This window comes from Lepisosteus oculatus, unplaced genomic scaffold, assembly GCF_040954835.1.
Source record: "Lepisosteus oculatus isolate fLepOcu1 unplaced genomic scaffold, fLepOcu1.hap2 HAP2_SCAFFOLD_40, whole genome shotgun sequence".
NCBI classification, from domain to species: Eukaryota; Metazoa; Chordata; class Actinopteri; order Semionotiformes; family Lepisosteidae; genus Lepisosteus; species Lepisosteus oculatus.
Genome location: NW_027167934.1, coordinates 2294413 through 2320139, shown reverse-complemented (window position 1 = coordinate 2320139; position 25727 = coordinate 2294413). Strand labels below are relative to the sequence as shown.

General features: G+C 41.7%; 2 non-coding genes across 2 annotated transcripts; both read left to right on the top strand.

The window, feature by feature from the left end:
• Window positions 1–847: 847 nt before the first annotated feature.
• trnas-cga (transfer RNA serine (anticodon CGA)) lies at window positions 848–929 on the top strand. The gene has a single exon. It is a non-coding gene; the product is annotated as a tRNA-Ser (tRNA).
• Window positions 930–6537: 5608 nt separating this feature from the next.
• trnas-cga (transfer RNA serine (anticodon CGA)) lies at window positions 6538–6619 on the top strand. The gene has a single exon. It is a non-coding gene; the product is annotated as a tRNA-Ser (tRNA).
• Window positions 6620–25727: the final 19108 nt, after the last annotated feature.

The window sequence follows — 25727 nt, the reverse complement described above, 5'->3', positions numbered from 1 at the left end:
TTTCCTTCACGCTGCACTGTACAACATAGGCAGCCAAGAGTCTCCAAAACAAAACAGAATGGACAGATAGGAGAAAATTCCCACTCGTCCTGAAGTTCCCAAAATCCAGCACTGAGCGTAAACAAAGTGTCTAAGTAGCGTGGTAATGCTAACCCTAACCCTAGCTGGAGTTTGAGCAATCCAGCACTGAGCGTAAAAAGATGAGTCAAAGTTACGTCTAATCGGATTAGTTTCCTTAGAGCTGGTTCAGAGTTTGCTCAAGAGTTTACCTTTCACAGATGCGCAAAGAAGAATGTTGGGGGTGCACGCTTCAAGGCGCCTTACAGCTGTAGGGAGTGATTCGAGACGATTCGTGGCGTGTGCTCGTTCCCATGTACCGTACGACCCGGGGTGCAGTGCTAGGATGACGTACAATACCACTTGGGCACGTAACGGCGTTATGTGCAGGGTTTTCGTTTGTTCGTTTTGTTTTGCTCTGCTTTGCTTTGTTTTGCTTTCCATCGCGTTGGTAAGAGCGTAAATAAAAATGCGATTCCTGTGTCTACCACTAATGTAAGAGCTATTTCAAGTGCGACGTGGTGCGGCTTTTCAAATGCTTGTGGGCATTTCTCTGTTGTTGATTCTTTTTTTGTGTGTAACAAAGTGGCATTTTCATGTCCGGACGGGGAGACTTTATCATTCCGAAATGAAGCCAGCCTTAAACCCTCTGAGGCGTGTCTGTCTGCCGGCACGTATTTTGTCAAAGGTATTATTTTTTTTTAACGGAGAGCGACTTTGAAAAGGTTTCCGCAGCCACGTCGCACTCCGTGTTAGATTAAAGGAGGAATGCGGCGATGGTGAACTCGCTGTAGTCGTGGCCGAGTGGTTAAGGCGATGGACTCGAAATCCGTTGGGGACTCCCCATGCAGGTTCAAATCTTGCCGACTACGGCGTCTGCCGCACGTCTCCTTGTGCCTGCGCGGCAAAGGTGAAGTGCCGCTTCTCCTTCCCTGGTACTATAAAAACACTAAATAGCTTGGCCCCGCTGCCATGGAAATGAGTTCTTCAGATAACCACACATCTTGCGTTCGCACCTCTGGTGTTCTACTTATGCCTTTGAAAACCTAATGAATAAAACTGAAAGAACCGACACAATATGTAGGTGCTCGTAAAGCATGCATTAAAGAACTGTTAACAGCAAGGGTTTCAGTGGGTTAACCGAGGAGAAGGCGTGATCGCTAATTGTTGACTTTTTATTTGGTGTTAGAAACACTCTTACTGTGCATGACTTGCAACAAATTTAGCCACAGAAATTGCATCACGCTTTCATGTATGCTATTGCAGACACCAACGTTGCCTAGATAGAAAACCGAAATAGCCGTGGGTTTGCTTGCTGGTCTGAAGGATCTCTCTTCGAATCTCTATCATTTGTCAATGGAAGTAAAAGGTGCTGCAATCTGATACGTTCAGAATCAAACCCGCAGCTGTTGTTCGACTTTATTTCTTGACTAATTACAACTGAGTGTCGCATGAGCAGTTACGTAAACTTGTCTGATATATTTGAACACAAATGCCGTTCTTCAATTAAAACTAACAGTACATTGTCAGGGACATTCAGTTCTATACAAACAAGAGACAGACAAGAGAACATTTAGTATATAATAGACAGAAAGAGGTTCGAATCCTGCCGACTACGTTGTCCACCTCCTGTCGTTGTGTTTCGGCGCAAGCAAAGAAGCGCGCCTGTTCGGTGTTCCTGGTGGTTTTAAAATGCCAAATTGCTTGTACCCGCTCCCTTGCAAATAAGTTCTTCAGCGTCCGCGAATGGCATTTTACAGCTGGAAGCAGATGTCGACGCTTTTTGCACAGAGCACCAAAAAAGCGTCTTTTTTGAAGGCCCGGGTTCTGAGCATTGGTGGTTCAGTGGTAGAATTCTCGCCTGCCACGCGGGAGGCTCGGCTTTGATTCCTTGCCAATGCAGTGGCTTTTGCAGCTAGCTGCTCCATCACTTGCATCCCCTTGCAACTCGCAACTGAAAACCCACTGAAGCTAAGCAGGTGTGAGCCAGGTCAGTACCCGGATGAGGGTGAGCTACAGGGAAAAACAAAGCTTCCAGCTGGAAGCGGTGTTAATGGTGCCGGCGGTGGGGCGCTCACCCTGAGGTCTGTGCGGGTCCCAATGCCCCAGCATAGTGACGGAGACGCTGTGTTGTAAAAGGGCGCTGTCTTTTGGATGAGATGTAAAACCGAGGTCACATCGCTCTGTGGTCATTAAAAATGACCACCAAAACCTTTGACAAAAGCTCTTGGTAATTGATTGTCTTCAATAATGCTTCTCCTTTAGGTACATTTTAAATCAGCTGAAAAATTCTGTGAAATGGGGGGCACTTCAGGCCAGTGTAGGATTTGGGTTACAAGAACCATGAAACTGCACGAGAAAGCCTGTACACTGAATTACACGGCTTTCTATTCAAAGGAGGGCAAAAGAAATTCCCTGAGTTCGATTTTTTGCAGCACAGAGAGGATGGCTGTCGTGAGGCTGGTTAGCTCAGTTGGTTAGAGCGTGGTGCTAATAACGCCAAGGTCGTGGGTTCGATCTCCGTACAGGCCAGGTCCTTTTCTCCTCTCTTACAAAAGCTGTTAGGTTCCTTTCCGTGGTGAGATGGGTTGTCATGCAACGCTACCACATAGTGCCGACAGACAATTAAATGACAAAAATGAAGAGAGTTAAAGCAGCTGGAAAGGTTTTCTTACAACTTTTGAGCTGACACAGTTTTGGAAAATGTTTTCTTCACGCTGCACTGTACCACATAGGCAGCCAAGAGTCTCCAAAACAAAACAGAATTGACAGTCATATAATGTCCATTAACCCCGGTTTTAAACACAGCATCATGTCTGCCATCATAAGAATATGAGTCCAATATTTTAGAATATAGTCAGAATGTCTTCTAACCTTACCTGTGGTGTCTTTAATCCCTATTGCTCAATGCATGGTGTACGTACTGCATACATGTGTCTTGAGAATGAGGAATGGGCCCCTGAGACATTTACCTGTTTCACAAATGATCGTATTTTACTAGAGATTCTGATTGGGATTCAGATGTGCATTCGGACAGCAATTCCTTTCAAGAAATTATACGTTCTGGATGAGGTCAAAGGTGCTGGAACACTGTATTTAGGATGTGTTTGCAGTGATTGTGTCTCCTGCTTCAAGGCAGTGATATATAGATGTGCTCCTGTAATTTATTGGTACATGCCCAGGGCAGTAAGTAGTCTGAGGATTTATTTCCAGACGGCATAGAGCAGTGAAGCAGTGAAGTAGTGCAACACACTGGATCATTATATTATTAGAATCTATTCTACTTAAATTATTACATTATACACAACTTGAGCTCTCTGCACCGTACTGAGCCCAGGTGTTTTTCTAAAGCTGTCAGATGCAGTTCATTTACATGAAGGAAATCTCTTACTGGGTACGATTACAATGCAGTAAGTAGCACAGGCTACTTAGGGAGTAGGCTGATGTGTTTAAAAACAACCAGCGCCAGGCAGGAGTCGAACCTCCAAACTCCTAATCCATAGTCAGATACATTATCCATTGCACCACTGGCCCTGGTGTGACAGTACAGGACTGTAACTCAGTGAGCTTAGCACTGCAACTAGTAAAATATTACCCCCGGTCCATTCTTTTCCAAAAGTGAGAAACACCTGTTTTCTACATTTTGTCTGTTTTAAAACCATATCTCTTTAAACCAAACCAAGAGTTTGTCTTTTGCACTGATATTCTGATTCATTTCGATTTCAAAGAAAAAAAAAACATTACCTTCCAAAGCATCATAAAATTGTCCCTTCCTCCAGACTCTACTTCTCTCTTGTAGTAGTACAGCAGACCTTTCCAGGTGAGCAGATCACAGAGTCCGAAATGAGCTTCCTCCATCAAGCAAAGTACCTGAACATGACTCTGTCATCATAAAAGCGCCCCTGTAATAAAGAAATTAAATCCGAAATCAAGAGGGCAGTTGCCTACTGAAATACAAGAAGTCATAAATTTTAACCTAGCAACACATTAAAGGCTGCATCTATACAAGTACGATTCTAGAAATGCTCACCAGATTACGTTTTAAGAAAGAACTGCGCCTCAGGTTCCGCCGAGATCTTAACTCGGATGGCAGGATTCAGAGTCTGGAGTGTGGAATGATGGCGCACGGAGGGTCCACATACTGTGGATCCCTCAGTGATCTTCCGCGTGTTCAAACTGCCAGCGTGTGACTCCCCTGTCCCCGTGACCTCATTGCTCTGCTCTCGCCTCTGTGTAGCTGAGCCCGACTCATGGTAAAGTGGAAAAAAATATGCCCTCAACGTGAGATTTACTCTCGAGTGAGGATAGTTGTTACCTTCTTATCGTTGAAACGGATGTATGTGATATGGCGACTAGGTTCTTCTCCATTAGCAGGCTTAAGGTTAAAGAAAAAAACATTGCTGACTTCTTTTTTTTTTGCCAGCCGCGAGCGCTGATTAGCGAGGTTTGTATTTCATGTTTTGCAAGTTGCATCCATTTTAAGAAAAACAAGTCGTTCAAGACAGGAAATGAATACTTGCATTTAATTAAGTCTAGGCGTATGCGGTTGTCCATAATGACCAGTTCTGTTCGAGAACACAGCACAAAAAAAGGCACCGCTGGGATTCGGACCCAGGATTTCTTGTTTACTAGACAGGCGCTTTAACCAACTAAGCCACGGCGCCCCGGGAGTGCTGTTTTTTTGCAGCCACTTGGACACACCACTCAGACACATCTGCATTCGGTGTGTGCTCCGCCTGCTCGCTGAGCAAGTTGCCACCTTTATATACAATAGCAACATCGACACCAAGAGAAAGGATGACAAATGGCTTTTATCTGGAACTTTTCATGTCCAAGGAGCTCAATGTGCATTCTGTGTACAACAGGGCCACTGAACTCCACAATGGCCACTGAACCACAGTAGTGGCTTGCTGGCTTGACATCTCCCAAGGAAAATGTTGAAATCGCATGTGGAACAGGAAAATGACCCTCGAGTACGAGGGAAAAAAAAGAAAAAGATCATCTGGAGCGCGGCAACCCATGTCTGGACAGCCCAGTTTCCTAGATGAGGTGGCCGAGTGGTTAAGGCGATGGACTGCTAATCCACTGTACTCTGCACGCATGGGTTCGAGTCCCATTCTCGTCACTCTCCATGTGTGCCCGTGCGCCTTTGGCCCTCCTGTTGTTTGCTCCAGTACTAGAGCCGTACATTTCCTAGCGGTGGCTGAACATGGTATAGTAGGCTAACGTCAGTATCGAGCAGTGACAGTAACAGTATTTACGTGCCGCTGCTGCCAAGTGGCTCTGGTTTGAGACCGTGTTTTCACTTACTTGCAACGCAAACGGAGAAAGCGATTTTTGACAGTCTCTCGAGAGATTGCGCTAGGTGTTTAGGGATAGACTTTGTCAGTTCCCCCTGGGATGATGGCCTCTCAAATAGTTTGTGATTCCTCTAGACGTTTATACACTAGAAGCCTGCTTAATGGCTTAAATCCAAGCTAATGTAACGAGTTAGAGGTCTGATGCAGAACTGCGAATTCAATGAACGGGAACACTACAGTACATTGCACTGTATGTGTGAGGAAAGCTGCCCCCTTCTGTCCCTTGTTGACCAAACAGAGGACTGCAAAGGATACCGCCAAGAAGCTTTAGGATGCTGGTTGGAATACAGCTCCAAAGAAGCCCCTTTGGGTGTTATGTCATCAAAAAGTAAGAACAGCGACTCTCCCTTTGATCAAATGCGCAACAGAGCTGTTTTCCGTGGAGCAGGTTTCAGACCCGTAGACCTGTTTTATTTGTAGGGCAGGGCGCATTCCCAAACGCGAATCTCCTGTTTTAGAAATGCTTTGGGCGGCATGAAGTGAAAATAAGAAATGGGCTCCAGATGCACATGGAAGCAATCAAGTGTTTCATCCGAGCTGTTTCAAAGACTGCTCAAAAGCTTTCCTTTCACAGAGGCGCAACGATTAATGATGGGGGTGCACCCTTCAATGCGCCTTACGACTCTAGGGAGTGATTGAGACGATTCGTAGCGTGTGCTCATTTCCCTCTATTCCCCGTGTTGCAGTGGTAGGATGACGTAAATTCCTGCTTCGACACGTAACGGCATTATAATCAAGTGCAGGAGCTGAGGGCTTTTGTTTTGTTTCGTTTTCCATGGCGTTTGTAAGCACGCAAATCAAAGGCAATTCCTGCGTCTAACAGGAATGTAAATGCTTTTGAAAGTGCAGTGTGGTGCAGCTTGTAAAATCCTTATCCACATTTGTGGTTTGTTGCTGTTTGTTCTGTCTGCCAAAGCTGCATTTTGACATCCGGACGGGGAGACTTTATCATTTGAACGTGAAGCCAGCCTTAAACCCTCTGAGGCGTGTCTATCTGCCGGCACGTATTTTGTCAAAGGTATTTATTTTTTTTAACGGAGAGCGACTTTGAAAAGGTTTCCGCAGCCACGTGGCACTCCGTGTTAGATTAAAGGAGGAATGCGGCGATGGCGATCTCGCTGTAGTCGTGGCCGAGTGGTTAAGGCGATGGACTCGAAATCCATTGGGGACTCCCCGCGCAGGTTCGAATCCTGCCGACTACGGCGTCTGCTGCACGTCTCCTTGTGCCTGCGCGGCAAAGGTGAAGTGCTGCTTTTCCTTTCCTGGTACTATAAAAACGCTAAATCGCTTGGCCCCGCTGCCATGGAAATGAGTTCTTCAGATAACCACACATCTTGCGTTCGCACCTCTGGTGTTCTACTTATGCCTTTGAAAACCTAATGAATAAAACTGAAAGAACCGACACAATATGTAGGTGCTCGTAAAGCACGCATTAAAGAACTGTTAACAGCAAGGGTTTCAGTGGGTTAACTGAGGAGAAGGCGTGATCGCTAATTGTTGACTTTTTATTTGGTGTTAGAAACACTCTTACTGTGCATGACGTGCAACAAATGTAGCCACAGAAATTGCATCACGCTTTCATGTATGCTATTGCAGACACCAACGTTGCCTAGATAGAAAACCGAAATAGCCGTGGGTTTGCTTGCTGGTCTGAAGGATCTCTCTTCGAATCTCTATCATTTGTCAATTGAAGTAAAAGGTGCTGCAATCTGATACGTTCAGAATCAAACCCGCAGCTGTTGTTCGACTTTATTTCTTGACTAATTACAACTGAGTGTCGCATGAGCAGTTACGTAAACTTGTCTGATATATTTGAACACAAATGCCGTTCTTCAATTAAAACTAACAGTACATTGTCAGGGACATTCAGTTCTATACAAACAGGAGACAGACAAGAGAATATTTAGTATATAATAGACAGAAAGAGGTTCGAATCCTGCCGACTACGTTGTCCACCTCCTGTCGTTGTGTTTCGGCGCAAGCAAAGAAGCGCGCCTGTTTGGTGTTCCTGGTGGTTTTAAAATGCCAAATTGCTTGTACCCGCTCCCTTGCAAATAAATTATTCAGCGTCCGCGAATGGCATTTTGCAGCTGGAAGCAGATGTCGACGCTTTTTGCACAGAGCACCAAAAAAGCGTCTTTTTTGAAGGCCCGGGTACTGAGCATTGGTGGTTCAGTGGTAGAATTCTCGCTTGCCACGCAGGAGGCTCGGCTTTGATTCCCGGCCAATGCAGTGGCTTTTGCAGCGAGCTGCTCCATCACTTGCATCCCCTTGCAACTCGCAACTGAAAACCCACTGAAGCTAAGCAGGTGTGAGCCAGGTCAGAATCCGGATGAGGGTGAGCTACAGGGAAAAACAAACCTTCCAGCTGGAAGCGGTGTTAATGGTGCCGGCGGCGGGGCGCTCACCCTGAGGTCTGTGCGGGTCCCAATGCCCCAGCATAGTGACGGAGACGCTGTGTTGTAAAAGGGCGCTGTCTTTTGGATGAGATGTAAAACCGAGGTCACATTGCTCTGTGGTCATTAAAAATGACCACCAAAACCTTTGACAAAAGCTCTTGGTAATTGATGGTCTTCAATAATGCTTCTCCTTTAGGTACATTTTAAATCAGCTGAAAAATGCTGTGAAATGGGGGGGCACTTCAGGCCAGTGTAGGATTTGGGTTACAAGAACCATGAAACTGCATGAAAAAAGCCCGTACACTGAATTACACGGCTTTCTATTCAAAGGAGGGCAAAAGAAATTCCCTGAGTTCGATTTTTTGCAGCACAGAGAGGACCACTGTCGTGAGGCTGGTTAGCTCAGTTGGTTAGAGCGTGGTGCTAATAACGCCAAAGTTGCGGGTTCGAGCCCCTTACTGGCCAGGTCCTTTTCTCCTCTCTTACCAAAGCTCTTAGGTTCCTTTCAGTGGTGAGATGGGTTGTCATGCAACGCTGCCACATAGTGCCGACAGACAATTAAATGACAAAAATGAAGAGAGTTAAAGCAGCTGGAGAGGTTCTCTTACAACTTTTGAGCTGACACAGTTTTGGAAAATGTTTCCTTCACGCTGCACTGTACCATATAGGCAGCCAAGAGTCTCCAAAACAAAACAGAATTGACAGTCATATAATGTCCATTAACCCCGGTTTTAAACGCAGCATCATGTCTGCCATCATAAGAATATGAGTCCAATATTTTAGAATATAGTCAGAATGACTTCTAACCTTACCTGTGGTGTCTTTAATCCCTATTGTTCAATTCATGGTGTACGTACTGCATACATGTGTCTTGAGAATGAGGAATGGGCCCCTGAGACAGTCATTTGCCTGTTTCACAAATGATCGTATTTTACTAGAGATTCTGTTTGGGATTCAGATGTGCATTCGGACAGCAATCCCTTTCAAGAAATGATATGTTCTGGATGAGGTCAAAGGTGCTGGAACACTGTATCTAGGATGTGTTTGCAGAGACTGTGTGTCTCCTGCTTCAATGCAGTGATAAACAGATGTGCTCCTTTAATTTATTGGTACATGCCCAGGGCAGTAAGCAGTCTGAGGATTTATTTCCAGATGGCATAGAGCAGTGAAGCAGTGAAGTAGTGCAAAACACTGGATCATTATATTATTAGAATCTATTCTACTTAAATTATTACATTATACTCAATTTGAGTTCATTTTAAAAAGTAAAAGGTAATGAAAGGAATGCATTTTCATAAGAAAGATAATACCGATATGCATGTGATAATCTTCCTTATATCATGTAGTGCGTCATTTGGACCCTTTGTGGGCTTGAAATACAAAGAAAATCATGTTCTATGGTACAAGATAAATACAAAACGTAATCATTTATTTTAATTAGATTTGTTTATAAAGCATAAGCAATCATTTATTACATTAATATATGTGAAAATAACATTTTATCATCATACGTTTAGTATAGTTAGTCCCTAATGCTGAAAGAAATGATCATAGAACATGACTTCTAACCTTATCTGTGGCGTCTTTAATCCCTATCGCTCAATGCACGGTGAAAGCATTGCATACATGTGTCTGACAATGAGGAATTGACCCTGAGACAGTCATTTGCCTGTTTCACAAATGATCGTATTTTACTAGAGATTCTGTTTGGGATTCAGATGTGCATTCGGACAGCAATCCCTTTCAAGAAATGATACGTTCTGGGTGAGGTCAAAGGTGCTGGAACACTGTATTTAGGATGTGTTTACAGTGATTGTGTGTCTCCTGCTTCAACGCAGTGATATATAGATGTGCTCCTGTAATTTATTGGTACAAGCCCAGGGCAGTAAGCAGTCTGAGGATTTATTTCCAGATGGCATAGAGCAGTGAAGCAGTGAAGTAGTGCAAAACACTGGATCATTATATTATTAGAATCTATTCTACTTAAATTATTACATTATACTCAATTTGAGTTCATTTTAAAAAGTAAAAGGTAATGAAAGGAATGCATTTTCATAAGAAAGATAATACCGATATGCATGTGATAATCTTCCTTATATCATGTAGTGCGTCATTTGGACACTTTGTGGGCTTGAAATACAAAGAAAATCATGTTCTATGGTACAAGATAAATACAAAACGTAATCATTTATTTTAATTAGATTTGTTTATAAAGCATAAGCAATCATTTATTACATTAATATATGTGAAAATAACATTTTATCATCATAAGTTTAGTATAGTTAGTCCCTAATGCTGAAAGAAATGATCATAGAACATGACTTCTAACCTTATCTGTGGCGTCTTTAATCCCTATTGCTCAATGCACGGTGAAAGCATTGCATACATGTGTCTGACAATGAGGAATTGACCCTGAGACAGTCATTTGCCTGTTTCACAAATGATCGTATTTTACTAGAGATTCTGTTTGGGATTCAGATGTGCATTCGGACAGCAATCCCTTTCAAGAAATGATACGTTCTGGGTGAGGTCAAAGGTGCTGGAACACTGTATTTAGTGCGGAGTGCGGACTGATGGCGCACGGAAGGTCCACATACTGTGGATCCCTCAGTGATCTTCCGCGTATTCAAACCGCCAGCGTGTGACTCCCCTGTCCCTGTGATCTCATTGCTCTGCTCTCTCCTCTGTGCAGCCGAGCCCGACTCACGGTAAAGTGAAAAAAAAGATGCCCTCAACGTCAGATTTACTCTGGAGCGAGGATAGATGTTACCTTTTTATCATTGAACAGGATGTATGTGATGTGGCGACTAGGTTCAATTTTGTATCCTCTTTAAAAGATTAAGGACTGGGGTGAGCGTGGTTTACCACCCTTTCAGCTAAGAACCCGACGTGCGAACCGTTTAAGCTGCATAGACTCGGTCGTTTAACTCTTCTCCATTAGCAGGGTTAAGGTTAAAGAAAAAAAACATTACTGACTTATTTTTTTTTTGCCAGCCGCTAGCGCTGATTAGCAAGGTTTGTATTTCATGTTTTGCAAGTTGCATCCATTTTAAGAAAAACAAGTCGTTCAAGACAGGAAATGAATACTTGCATTTAATTAAGTCTAGGCGTATGCGGTTGTCCATAATGACCAGTTCTGTTCGAGAACACAGCACAAAAAAAGGCACCGCTGGGATTCGGACCCAGGATTTCTTGTTTACTAGACAGGCGCTTTAACCAACTAAGCCACGGCGCCCCGGGAGTACTGTTTTTTTGCAGCCACTTGGACACACCACTCAGACACATCTGCATTCGGTGTGTGCTCCGCCTGCTCGCTGAGCAAGTTGCCACCTTTACATACAATAGCAACATCAACACCAAGAGAAAGGGTGACGAATGGCTTTTATCTGGAACTTTTCATGTCCAAGGAGCTCAATGTGCTTTCTGTGTACAACAGGGCCACTGAACTCCACACTGGCCACTGAACCACAGCAGTGGCTTGCTGGCTTGACATCTCCCAAGGAAAATGTTGAAATCGCACGTGGAACAGGAAAATGACCCTCGAGTACGAGGGAAAAAAAAGAAAAAGATCATCTGGAGCGCGCCAACCCATGTCCGGACAGCCCAGTTTCGTCAACGAGGTGGCCGAGTGGTTAAGGTGATGAACTGCTAATCCATTGTGCTCTGCACGTGTGGGTTTGAATCCCATCCTCGTCGCTCTCCATATCTAACACATGTGCCTGTTAAACGTTGGCCCTCCTGTCGTTTGCTCCGGTACTAGAGCCGTACATTTCCTAGCGGTGGCTAAACATGGTATTGTAGGCTAACGTCGGTATCGAGCAGTAACAGTATTTACGTGCCGCTGCTGCCAAGTGGCCCTGGGTTGAGACCACGTTTTTACTTACTTGCAGCACGAATGGAGAAAGTGATTTTTGACAGTCTCTCTAGAGACATCGCTAGGTGTTTAGGGATAGACTTTGTCAGTTCCCCCTAGGATGATGGCCTCTCAAATAGTTTGTGATTCCTCTAGACCTTTATACAGAAGAAGCCTGCTTCGTGGCTTAAATCCAAGCTAAGGAAACGAGTTAGAGGTCTGATGCAGAACTGTGAATTCAATGAACGGGAGCACTACAGTACATTGCACTGTATGTGTGAGGAAAGCTGCCCCCTTTAGTCCCTTGTCGACCGAACAGAGGACTGTAAAGGATACCGCCAAGAAACTTTAGGATGCTGGTTGGAATCCAGCTCCAAAGTAGCCCCTTTGGGTGTTATGTCATCAAAAAGTAAGAACAGCGAATCTCCCTTTGATCAAAAGCGCAACAGAACTGTTTTATTTGTAGGGCAGGGCGCATTCCTAAACGCGAATCTCCTGTTTTAGAAATGCTTTGGGCGGCGTGAAGTGAAAATAAGAAATGGGCTCCAGATGCACATGGAAGCAATCAAGTGTTTGATCTGAGCTGTTTCAAAGACTGCTCAAGAGCTTTCCTTTCACAGAGGCGCAACGATTAATGATGGGGGTGCACCCTTCAATGCGCCTTACGACTCTAGGGAGTGATTGAGACGATTCGTAGCTTGTGCTCATTTCCCTCTATTCCCCGTGTTGCAGTGGTAGGATGATGTAAATTACTGCTTCGACACGAAATGGCATTATAATCAAGTGCAGGAGCTGAGGGCTTTTGTTTTGTTTCGTTTTCCATGGCGTTCGTAAGCGCGCAAAACAAAGGCAATTCCTGCGTCTAACACGAATGTAAATGCTTTTGAAAGTGCAGTATGGTGCAGCTTGTAAAATCCTTGTCCACATTTGTGGTTTGTTGATGTTTTTTCTGTCTGCCAAAGTTGCATTTTGACATCCGGACGGGGAGACTTTATCATTTGAACGTGAAGCCAGCCTTAAACCCTCTGAGGTGTTACTGTCTGCAGGCACGTATTTTGTCAAAGGTATTTATTTTTTTTTAACGGAGAGCGACTTTGAAAACGTATCCGCAGCCACCTCGCACTCCGTGTTAGATTATAGGAGGAATGCGGCGGCGAATGAACTAGGTTCAATTTTGATTCCTGCGGCGATTCCTGTGTCTACCACTAATGTAAGAGCTATTTAAAGTGTGGCGTGGTGCGGCTTTTCAAATGCTCAACAGGATGACTTCGCATGCACGCGTGCTTTCATGCAGTCGTTTGTGCAACCATGTCTGCTTACGTGCAAACGGGCGTGGTTTCATGTATGCAAAAAACTTTCCTGGGCTCTTCTGAAGCACATAAAATTATTTGGAGATATACATTTGTCTTGTTTTCCTCTTAGGCTCTAGAATTGATAACTTTTTTTTCATTTTTGGCCTTTTTCTTCGTTTTCCAGAAAGTGGTTGCAAGCCCAATATCATGCGAAGAAACTTCAGGATTCGGGGATCAGTCAATGGATTTTGTTCAAAGTTGGATTGTTGCTCTCTGTGGACCAAGAGATGTTGTTCTATAATGTTTTTTTTTTCAAATTTAAAAATATCATTTTTTCATGGAGCTTTGAAGGGGATGGATTCACCCTCCTTTAGCCAGGACAGAGCTCCAGGAGCCTGGGTAGGATTCTAGCTTTCTCCCCGTGCAGGCACCTGGCACAGAAGACATCATTTTTTTCCTTAAAATATTTTTTTTTGTGTTCCTTGTTGTTCCAAACTTAATTTTAATCACTTTTAATTAGAGATTTTATTAAAAATAGTGCAAAAAATGACAAATTTCACAAAAAATAATGTAATATAAAATGGTTGTTTTTAACTTATTGTAGTGTTTTAGAAACTACTATGTCTTCAAAAATGGTTGTTTTTCACTCCTAGGAATGAAAGCTGTTGTTATATGATGTTTATTTTCAAATTTTGAAAAAATCAAAGGATTCTAGCTTTCTCCCCTTGCAGGCATCGGGCACAGAGAACCTCATGGTTTTCCTAAAAATCATTCGTTATGTTCCCTGGTGTTCCAAACTTAGTTTTAATCAATTTTAATTTGTTATTATGTTAAAAACAGGGTAATAAGTTTCTAATTGGACTATAAATAATGTCATATTGTCTGCTATAAAACTGATGTTTTCAACTCCATTGTAGAGATTCTAGAATCAACTAATAGAGAATTTAAATAAAAAAGGCATAAGAAGACATTACCAACAACGACTACAAGATGGAGATATTGTCTAGACATTACCAACAACGACCACAAGATAGAGATATTGTCCAAAGAGGCAAGAAGGGCAAAGCTGTGATAAGGTAAAATCATATTTTGAAAGAGATTGCTGTCAGAATGCACATCCGTATCCCAAACAGAATATCTAGTAAAATATGATCATTTGTGAAACTGGCAAATGAGTGTCTGCTACAATATGATTGCTACATATCTGCATTTGTTGGTTTTTAAGGAGTAAGAGTGCAAGCGGTTTAAACCTGCGATCCAGTGTGTTGAAGTATTTCACAACACTACCCCTAGCACATCTGGAAATAAATCCTCATAATGATTATTGCCCTGGGGATGTACCAAAAAATCAGTGAGCATATATATATATATATCACTGTGTTGAAGCTAGAGACACAGAATAACTGCAAACACATCCTAAATACAGTGTTCCTTCACCTTTGACCTCATCCAGAATGTATCGTTTTTTTAAAGGGATTGCTGTCAGAATGCACAACTGAATCCCAAACAGAATCTCTAGTCAAATATGATCATTTGTGAAACAGGCAAATGAGTCTCTCAGGTGCCCATTGCTCATTTTCAGACACATTTATGCAATACTTTCACCATGCGTTGAGCAATAGGGATTAAAGATACCAGAGGTAAGGTTTAAAAGTGATTCTGAGGTGCAACACATCAGCGATACAGCTAGGCATCTGAAATGCGGGGTTTGAGAGCCCTTCAGGGAACACCGTACCCTAAAGGTACCAGAAGTCCACTTGTATAAGCATTAAGTCACTGTCACCCCTGTTACAATGTGATTGCTACATATCTTCATTTCTTTGGTTTTTAAGGAGTAAGAGTGCAGGGGGTCTAAATCTGCGATCCAGTGTGTTGAAGTATTTCACAACACTACCTGTAGCCCGTCTGGAAATAAATCCTCATTCTGATTGTTGCCCTGGGCATGTACCAATAAATCACTGAGCATATATATATATAGCACTGTGTTGAAGCTAGAGACCTGTATGTAATAATATGATGCTAAAATGTTATTTTCAGATATATTAATGTAATAAATGATTGCTTATGCTTTATAAACAAATCTAATTAAAATAAAAGCTTAAGTTTTGCATTTATCTTGTACCATAGAACATGATTTTCTTTGTATTTCAAGCCCACAAAGTGTCCAAATGACGCACTACATGATATAAGGAAGATTATCACATGCATATCGGTATTATCTTTCTTACGAAAATGCATTCCTTTCATTACCTTTTACTTTTTAAAATGAACTCAAATTGTGTATAATGTAATAATTTAAGTAGAATAGATTCTAAAAATATAATGATCCAGTGTGTTGCACTTCTTCACTTCTTCACTGCTCTATGCCATCTGGAAATAAATCCTCAGACTGCTTACTGCCCTGGGCATGTACCAATAAATTACAGGAGCACATCTATATATCACTGCGTTGAAGCAGGGGACACACAATCACTGCAAACACATCCTAAATACAGTGTTCCAGCACCACTGACCTCATCCAGAACGTATCATTTCTTGAAAGGGATTGCTGTCCGAATGCACATCTGAATCCCAAACAGAATCTCTAGTAAAATACGATCATTTGTGAAACAGGTAAATGACTGTCTCAGGGGCCCATTCCTCATTCTCAAGACACATGTATGCAGTACGTACACCATGCATTGAGCAATAGGGATTAAAGACACCACAGGTAAGGTTAGAAGTCATTCTGACTATATTCTAAAATATTGGACTCATATTCTTATGATGGCAGACATGATGCTGCGTTTAAAACCGGGGTTAATGGACATTATATGACTGTCAATTCTGTTTTGTTTTGGAGACTCTTGGCTGCCTATGTGGTACAGTGCAGCGTGAAGGAAACATTTTCCAAAACTGTGTCAGCTCAAAAGTTGTAAGAAAACCTCTCCAGCTGCTTTAACTCTCTTCATTTTTGTCATTTAATTGTCTGTCAGCACTATGTGGCAGTGTTGCATGACAACCCATCTCACCACGGAAAGGAACCTAACAGCTTTGGTAAGAGAGGAGAAATGGACCTGGCCCGTACAGGGCTCGAACCCACAACCTTGGCGTCACTAGCACCACGCTCTAACCCACTGAGCTAACCGGCCTCACGACAGTGGTCCTCTCTGTGCTGCAAAAAATCGAACTCAGGGAATTTCTTTTGTCCTCCTTTGAATAGAAAGCTGTGTAATTCAGTGTACGGGCTTTCTCATGCAGTTTCATGGTTCTTGTAACCCAAATCCTACACTGGCCTGAAGTGCCCCCCCATTTCACAGCATTTTTCAGCTGATTTAAAATGTACCTAAAGGAGGAGCATTATTGAAGATCATCAATTACCAAGAGCTTTTGTCAAAGGTTTTGGTGGTCATTTTTAATGACCACAGAGCGCTGTGACCTCGGTTTTACATCTCATCCAAAGGACAGCACCCTTTTACAACACAGCGTCTCCGTCACTATGCATTGGGACCCGCACAGACCTCAGGGTGAGCGCCCCCCCGCCGGCACTGTTACGTCCCAGTGTGTGTTCTGTGTGTTTTTCTGTTATGTCCACACTGCTGACCCTTGATTGTTCTCCCTTCCCCATTGGCCAACCATCACACCACTGTTTCAATATGATGTCATCATCAATCAGCCTTCAGCCAATCAGAACACATTTTATTCACTATATAACATGGAGGCTTTCAGAAAGAAAAGGCCTTTTGTTTGACTTCGGTCCCGTTCGGTTTTGGTTTTCGCTTCGCTTCGCTTCGCTTCGCTTCTTGTTATTGCTTCGGCTTCGTTTGTTGGTTTGTTTTGCTTTGTGTTTGTGTATTTTCGTATAGCTTCGGCTTTGTTGTTTTGTTGGTTTTACGTTAGTTTCTTTGTACTTTTGTTTGTTTGTGTGTTCATCCTTGATTTGTCTTTACCTTGCCCAAGTGTTACATGTTCAACTTACAGATGCAGCCATTCAAAGTGCGCGGTACAGACACCGCAGTACAGATACCGCAGGTAAGATGACACGCGATACTGCGGTGCGTGATTGGTTGACCGACAGGGGCACTCGTGGTCCATTGGTCTGTCGTAGAAAGACTTACTGTACTGTAAACGTCTTTACTGTGCCCGTTGTAGATATTGAATTTTACCACTGAAGGGAAATCTTAGTAGCTGAGCATAAAAAGAATAGGAGCATACTGTAACGCGTGTGAAGGCCATAAACAATATTAATTTTGGAACGTAAACATACAGTATATGGCTGGTCTTGGTACTTTAAAGAAAAAAATACGCACCAGTATTCCATTTCTCCCTAAACATTGTAAGCTTCGAAGTCTTTAACTAACGTGATACCGGAGTCAACCAGCATACTTTTAGAATTTGATTAAAAGGGAATATAATATGGAATCGCGTATCTAAAGAATTTAATAACGGTATGATTATATCCGTGTACTGCGGCAGGACTGTGTAAGGCTGTTTCGCCTGCCTGATCATGCGAGCTGTCTTGTAGCCTACTGGTCTAGGTGCGTGACTACCAGCTGGCAGGTTGTGTGTTCGAATCCAGCTGGTGCTGGACTTTTCATTTTTATTTATTTATTTTTTAATCGCGTAACATAAACATATTACCGTATGCAAACTGTACTGTATACAGTATGTATATGTATATTTAATGTCTTAACTGTGCCCGTTTAATTGAATTTAAAAAAAATATTTAACACGAACATGAAGCTGTTTACATGTTCCGCCTGAGAACAGTCACCCGTTGCTACCCAACGCAGAATGGTGATTGGCTGACACCATCTGACACCCCTCTGATTGGAGAAAAAAGACGTGCTGGTGTGCTATACCAGGAAGAGGATTTCTTTCAATTCTAAACGTGTATTTTAAAAGTTTAAGAAGTAAAAACCTTACAGCGTACACAGATTTCTAAACTGATCAGGATCGTTATCTTTGTCTCATGCATAATAATGTTCACCGCTCTGTCCAGCAAATTAATAATAAACTTTATTTTATATAGCTTTTTAAACGAATAAGTAATTAGATTGCTCATAAACCTAATCACTTGCTTTTTCTTTTTATTTATGCTCAGATTTCAACTATAGATCGTATTATTAATAACCATAATAACAACCAACCAACAAAAACAACCATATAAACATAATACCAACCAAAAACATAGATAACAACCACAATACAAAATCAAATAATCAAACCATTTTACACTCGCAAAGTCCTCCAATTATCATAATCCCGCCCCTTATGCAAAACCAAACCTTCCTCCCATCCCAGTTTATCCTGTTTATCATAAACAAAATCCACCTCAATTTTCAACATAAAGCATTACACAAAATCAATACCTCAACACTCCATACTCAACAACGATAATTCACAAACAGCCAGAACATGTAACTACACATTCCCAAACATACCTACTTTCCATAGCCCCGCCCCTTATGCAAAACCAACATCCCTCCCCTGTTCTCTCTCTCCCCTGGCGGTTGTAATTGTTTTTATTTTCAAATAAATTTTAGCAAAGTCATGTATTTTAAAAATCTTAAGATTTTTCTATTTATGTCTTTATTTAGTGGTTTCATTAGTGACAAAGGCTAAACTTTCTTGGAAAAATGTCTTTTATGTAAACCATGTTTGCTATTAATTCATTCAGGGCTAAAATATGTTCATTGTCTTCTAATGAAAGAAGGGTTCCTTTCGCCGTAGTCGGGAGCCTAGCCTTTAACTAGTAAGTACTGTATTTACTGGGTTTTTGAGGGGGGGTGTCTTTCGCTGGAAATCTCGCCTCCTACTTTGAAAATACCCGTGAAACTGGTTCAATTCGTCACAGCCAGCACTCCTGCAGAGAGTTGGGTTGTACTTGCAGTGTATACAGTACACGCGTTATGCTCTTCGTTAATGTCTGTGAAGTTTTAATCTCTGAGCCATACTGATTCTTCTGGAAGCACACCAGTATTCCACTTTCTCCCTAAACATTTTTAGGATCAGAGTCTTACATGTGGTTATTTCGAAAACGTTTGTACGTGCTCCTTCTTACCATGTTACTGTTTACCGTTACTGACCATATTAAGTTTAAGTGCCTGTGGGCACTTTTCCTGTCCGTGGGGGGTGGACCGTCTTTCATTAGAAGGTTAGTCTGTTCTACTCTGAGAATGTAGGGGGGTGGGAAGTGCCCGCGGTCATTTAATTAGTATTAAAATCTTAGTTATCTTTCTAGTTCACAGGTTTGCATGCATAATTTAATTTTGAAAGCCACTGAGACATCAGGTACTACTGTTGTATTTATGAAAAAGAAACAAAACAAAAAACATACTAACAACTGTGCCATCCTACTCCTTAGTTAATACATTTTATTATTCATAAACAGTTAACATTGTTAGCAAAATATTTTGAATTATATTTAACCCTATTTTTTCTTTAGTTTTGTATTTAACTTATTATATGATAGTCAGACTTAATGTATATTAATGTATATTTGAACAATGAAAATATATTTTTACAAGATTTTACATTAAGCACTTAAAATTAATATGGTTAATAATAGTAAACTGTAATATGCTGTAACAAGATCGGTTAAACTGCTAAGAAAATCCTTTCAGAGAAAATGTTTCAGGTGTGAAGAACAAACCTGTTCCCACACACCCTGCCCCCACTACCATTAGAATATACACAAACATTTTAGCGTTTCATTCTGAGCAGAAGACCCTCACACCTGAAGAGTGCTGGCTGTGACGAATTAAACCGGTTTTACAGGTTTCAATCACAGATTGGGACTCAGTAAAGTAACACACAGCGCCACTGGATTTGATAATACTGTACCTAACCAAAATCCGCAATATGGAAACAGAACCTGTGTAATTGTTGATAGATGATGTACTCGTAACATTTTTTCAAGACGAACTACAACATTTAAAAAATGACTTGTATGTACTTGATATCTCTAATCAATCCACGGGTTCCAGCACAAAACGAAACTAAAACGCATACCGTTTGGCGCTTCTTATTAGTTGTTCAAAAGTAATTTGACCGTATGAAATGCATAATATAAACCTAGAAACATATACGTGAGCAGTACTTAAGCACTGTAGTATCGGTGTTAAGACATACCTCTCAAATACTGTAAATCAAGTTAAAAATATCTCAAGACCGATTCTGGTCGTAATGAAACCATGTTTCGTGTATGTTTTCTTTTTCATCTTGAAATAACTCATTTCTAAATACCTTTTTCACTGTTAACATCTTGTAGCAACTTTGCGACAAAATATACACTCTGACAGTTCATCCTGCTACCAACATTAAATAAAACAAATCTTAAGATTTCTATATTTATGTCTTTATTTAGTGGTTTCATTCGAAGCTTACAATGTTTAGGGAGAAATGGAATACTGGTGCGTATTTTTTTCTTTAAAGTACCGAGAGCAGCCATATACTGTATGTTTATGTTAAGATTTCCCTTCAGTGGTAAAATTAGATATGAATATTCAATACTTAAACGGGCACAGTTAAGACATTAAATATACATATACATATTGTATACAGTACAGTTTGCATACGGTAATATGTTTATGTTACGCGATTAAAAAATAAATAAATAAAACTGGAAGGTCCAGCACCACCATTATGTTTATATGGTTGTTTTTGTTGGTTGGTTGTTATTATGGTTATTAATAATACGATCTATAGTTGAAATCTGAGCATAAATAAAAAGAAAAAGCAAGTGATTAGGTTTATGAGCAATCTAATTATTCGTTTAAAAAGCTATATAAAATAAAGTTTATTATTAATTTGCTGGACAGAGCGGTGAACATTATTATGCATGAGACAAAGATAACGATCCTGATCAGTTTAGAAATCTGTGTACGCTGTAAGGTTTTTACTTCTTAAACTTTTAAAATACACGTTTAGAATTGAAAGAAATCCTCTTCCTGGTATAGCACACCAGCACGTCTTTTTTCTCCAATCAGAGGGGTGTCAGATGGTGTCAGCCAATCACCATTCTGCGTTGGGTAGCAACGGGTGACTGTTCTCAGGCGGAACATGTAAACAGCTTCATGTTCGTGTTAAATATTTTTTTTAAATTCAATTAAACGGGCACAGTTAAGACATTAAATATACATATACATACTGTATACAGTACAGTTTGCATACGGTAATATGTTTATGTTACGCGATTAAAAAATAAATAAATAAAAATGAAAAGTCCAGCACCAGCTGGATTCGAACACACAACCTGCTAGCTGGTAGTCACGCACCTAGACCAGTAGGCTACAAGACAGCTCGCATGATCAGGCAGGCGAAACAGCCTTACACAGTCCTGCCGCAGTACACGGATATAATCATACCGTTATTAAATTCTTTAGATACGCGATTCCATATTATATTCCCTTTTAATCAAATTCTAAAAGTATGCTGGTTGACTCCGGTATCACGTTAGTTAAAGACTTCGAAGCTTACAATGTTTAGGGAGAAATGGAATACCGGTGTGTATTTTTCCTTGTGATATTTTAAGCTCTAGTTGAATGATAGGTGTCGCATTTTAAATCATTTTCGTTGCTAGAAATTATGAAACGCCCTGTTAAAAGCAAGGAAGTTTTTATGCCCCGTTGAAGTAAAACAAAATGCCTGACAAAGTATGGCTTGGACAGATTCCAAGTGCTTGTACAAATGTGCTAAAGAAATTATACTTTGAGTATACAGCTTGTCCAAAGTCATCCATTATCAATACTATTAGTAATATCTTCAGTAAAGGCTTTGATGCATAAATATTTCTGATGAAGGTAGGTTGTGTACTTTTGTCCAACTGAGCAATCTTGCTTTCATAATATATACCAACATTTTAATGACTGATGATTAACATGCTGTAATACACAGTTCAAAATTAAAGGCTCAAATGCTGTACATGAGAGGTTAAGCTCCCCCTGGCGGTTTTACAAGGCGACGCCGGATAGTTAGTCACGTGACACAGGTGACACACGTTATACCGCGTGATACTGCGTGATACTGTGACACGCCCACCGCGGTATGCCGTGAAATACCTCACCCATTTTGAATGGCTGCATCTGTATGTGTTCTTTTGTACCCTGTCCTGTTGATTACTCTTGTTTTTCCTTATTTGTATTCCTGGTTCACTTGTGTTTTTGTGTGAACTTTTGTATATAAGGTTAGTTTAGGTTGTTGGGTACACTTACACACTTAGTTAATTTTGTATTAGTACACTAGTTTAGTACGGGTGAGTGCCATTTGTCTTGTATGGTTTTGGGTAGTCAGTGCAGGTTAACTAGGGTGTTGAAGACGCAGAAGACCGTGTGTTTCTCGTTTTCTTTTGTAGTCGGATTAGCTTTCCCTCACTGTCCTAGCCAGCTCCATTTTGTTTGTTATTTTCTTTTCTTTGGCACCACTCTAGTTCCTTACCCTTATCACGCTTCCTAGTCCCTCACCAAAACCCATCTGCTTCCAAAAGAATTATCCTAAATGTTACACCCCTTTTCCCCTAGACACTTGGGGTCGTAACATTATTGGGGGCTCGTCCGGGATATCAAATTCCCGTCCTAAGGATTTTTTTTTGTGTTGCAGAATTTTGGTGTTGGTACAGGATTTTGATTTGTGGATTGTGTTTTGGCAAGGTACTGTAGTTATGGCTACTTTTGATTTGCGAAAGTTTGTGGAGGAACCTTCCTTTGAGCAGCTGGATAAGTGTAGGAAGGACGAATTGCTCCAAATTGCTGATTACTTCCAGATTCAGGTTTCGACGCAAGCTCTTAAAAGGGACGTCAAGAGAGCTGTGATGGATAGGTTGGTAGAGTTAGAGGTCATTGCATTAACGAGCAGGTATGCCGGTTCTCCTGGGGCTGCTGCTAAACCTGCTATGGTGGTGGAAGAACAGGACGAGGTGCAGGGGGTGGCTGAAGACTTAGTGGAGGCTGAGGTCAAGGCCACCTTGCCTCCCTTTGAACCGTTCTCTCCGGTCTCCACCGGGTCAAAAAGCGATACTCGCCTGAAAGTTCATTTGGCCCGCTTGCACATGGAGGCGCAGGAAAAAGCCCAAGTACGCCAGGCAGAATTTGAATTGCGCCTTGCAATTCGTAAGATGGAGATCGAGGCGGAGAAAGAGGTTAAGCTCCGACAGCTTGAGCTAGAAGCACGAAAGAATGCTCCTGCTGTGCAGCCGACCCACTCCGAGGCCTCTAGCGTGTCTCCTTTGCAAGATCCACTCTCTACCACCTTTGATGTAAGTAAGCACATTGCTTTAGTTCCTCTGTTTAGGGAGACGGAAGTTGATTCCTACTTTGGTGCATTCGAGCGAATTGCCACATCACTTCGTTGGCCTAAAGAGGTTTGGTCACTGCTTTTGCAGTGTAGATTAGTGGGCAAAGCTCAGGAAGTTTGTTCTACACTTTCTTTAGAAGAAAGTTTGAATTACAATACTGTGAAAGCTGCTATCTTACGGGCTTATGAATTAGTTCCTGAGGCTTATAGACAACGCTTCAGAAATCATCGTAAAGTGTCAGACCAGACATTTGTTGAATTTGCTAGAGAGAAGGGCACTCTCTTTGATAAATGGGTTGTAGCCAGTAAAGTGAGGGACTTTAACTCATTGCGTGAGTTAATGCTCTTAGAGGAATTTAAGAACTGTTTGCCTGAACGCATTGTTGTGTATTTGAATGAGCAAAAAGTAACTACTTTATCGCAAGTCGCTGTTTTGGCAGATGAGTTCGTGCTCACTCATAAGAATGTTTTCATGTCTGTGCGTGCGGAGAAGACTTTGTCTACTCTAAGTTCCCAGTCTCAGTCTCCCCCAGTAAAAACTAGTTCCTCACGTTCTAAAGAGGAGCGTGAATGTTTTTATTGTCACAAGAGAGGTCATATAATTGCAGATTGTTTGGCCCTAAAACGTAAGCAGCAGCAACAGCAACAACCTAAGAGTGCTGGGTTTGTGTTTCCCGTTCTGCTATTCCTTTGTCTAGTGAAAACAGTCTCCCTGACCCTAGTTATGAACCATTTATTATGGAAGGATTCGTTTCGCTAACAGGTAAACCAGAAGACCAGAAAACAATTCCAATATTAAGAGATACTGGAGCAGCCCAGTCATTTATTGTTGTGGATGCACTGCCTTTGTCTGATAAATCTATCTGTGGTTCGAGTGTATTAGTTCAAGGCATCGAAATGGGTTTTATGAAAGTGCCTTTACACTACACTACTGTGTACATCTACAATGTGGTTTAGTTACTGGATTTGTTAGAGTTGGGGTACGTCCTTCGCTACCTGTTAAAGGGGTAACTCTTATTCTTGGAAATGACCTGGCTGGGGGTAGAGTATAGCATATTGTTTGATTGGTTTTGTCTTCATTGTCCAAACATTAGATGTTTGTTTTTATGGGTGGGGGTGTTACGTCCCAGTGTGTGTTCTGTGTGTGTTTTTTGTGTTATGTCCACACTGTTGACCCTTGATTGTTCTCCCTTCCCCATTGGCCAACCATCACACCACTGTTTCAATATGATGTCATCATCAAACAGCCCTCAGCCAATCAGAACACATCTTATTCACTATATAACATGGAGGCTTTCAGAAAGAAGAGGCCTTTCGTTTGACTTCGGTCCCGTTCGGTTTTGGTTTTCGCTTCGCTTTGCTTCGCTTTGCTTCTTGTTATTCCTTCGGCTTCGTTTGTTGGTTTGTTTTGCTTTGTGTTTGTGTATTTTCGTACAGCTTCGGCTTTGTTGTTTTGTTGGTTTACATTAGTTTCTTTATACTTTCATTTGTTTGTGTGTTCTTCCTTGTTTTGTCATTCCCTTGCCCCAGTGTTACATGTTCAACTTTTGTGTTCTTTTGTACCCTGCTCCTGTTTATTACTCTTGTTTTCCCTTATTTGTATTCCTGGTTCACTTGTGTTTTTGTGTGAACTTTTGTATATAAGGTTAGTTTAGGTTGTTGGGTACACTTTACACACTTAGTTGACTTTGTATTAGTACGCTAGTTTAGTACGGGTGAGTGCCATTTGTCTTGTATGGTTTTGGGTAGTCAGTGCAGGTTAGCTAGGGTGTTGAAGACGCCGAAGACCGTGTGTTTCGGGGTTTCTTTTGTAGTCAGATTAGCTTTCCCTCACTGTCCTTGCCAGCTCCATTTTGTTTATTTTCTTTTCTTTGGCACCACTCTAGTTCCTTACCCTTATCACGCTTCCTAGTCCCTCACCAGAATCCCCCTGCTTCCAAAAGAATTATCCTAAATGATACACCCCTTTACCCCTAGACACTTGGGGTCGTAACAGACCGCTAACTCGTTTCCTTAGCTTGGATTTAAGCCACGAAGCAGGCTTCTACTGTATAAAGGTCTAGAGGAATCACAAACTATTTGAGAGGCCATCATCCCAGGGGGAACTGACAAAGTCTATGCCTAAACACCTAGCGCAGTCTCTCGAAAGACTGTCAAAAATCGATTTCTCCGTTTGTGTTGCAAGTAAGTGAAAACGCAATCTCAACCCAGAGCCACTTGGCAGCAGCGGCACGTAAATACTGTTACTGCTCGATACCGACGTTAGCCTACGCTCGATACCATGTTCAGCCACCGCTAGAAAATTTTCGGCTCTAGTACCGGAGCAAACGACAGGAGGGCCAATGTCGAACGGCACACGTGTCAGACATGGAGAGCGACTAGGATGGGATTCGAACTCATGCGTGCAGAGCACAATAGATTAACAGTCCATTGCCATCGCCTCGTCAAGGAAACTGGGCTGTCCGGACATGAGCTGGCACGCTCCAGATGATCT